The following is a 333-nucleotide window of genomic DNA, read 5'->3' as shown; positions in this document are numbered from 1 at the left end:
AGCAGCTGTTAATCATACAACCACATAGAGCCCTTCCTCTTTGGTTGGTTGTGTACTCTCCTACTTTGGACATAGACACTCATGCATTTCATCAACAATCATCAATTTCTATTGTTAATCTACATCAAATTATTTCAATCAAATACACTCATCCATTCACTGAGCACCTTAGATACTCAGCTAGACTGGCACAAAGTGAAAGGCTGGGCACAATGAGTTACCTGCATCAAAGTACCCAGACAGCAGCTCCCATTTTATGAAGAGGAAAATTACTTGACCACTGATTGTGTTCAAGTATGGTAATAGAGATATTGATGCACAGGTAACTCAATG

Source organism: Octopus bimaculoides, chromosome 10 (genome assembly GCF_001194135.2).
Source record: "Octopus bimaculoides isolate UCB-OBI-ISO-001 chromosome 10, ASM119413v2, whole genome shotgun sequence".
NCBI classification, from domain to species: domain Eukaryota; kingdom Metazoa; phylum Mollusca; class Cephalopoda; order Octopoda; family Octopodidae; genus Octopus; species Octopus bimaculoides.
The sequence above is the reverse complement of the archived record's forward strand: the minus strand, read 5'-3'. Positions refer to the sequence as shown.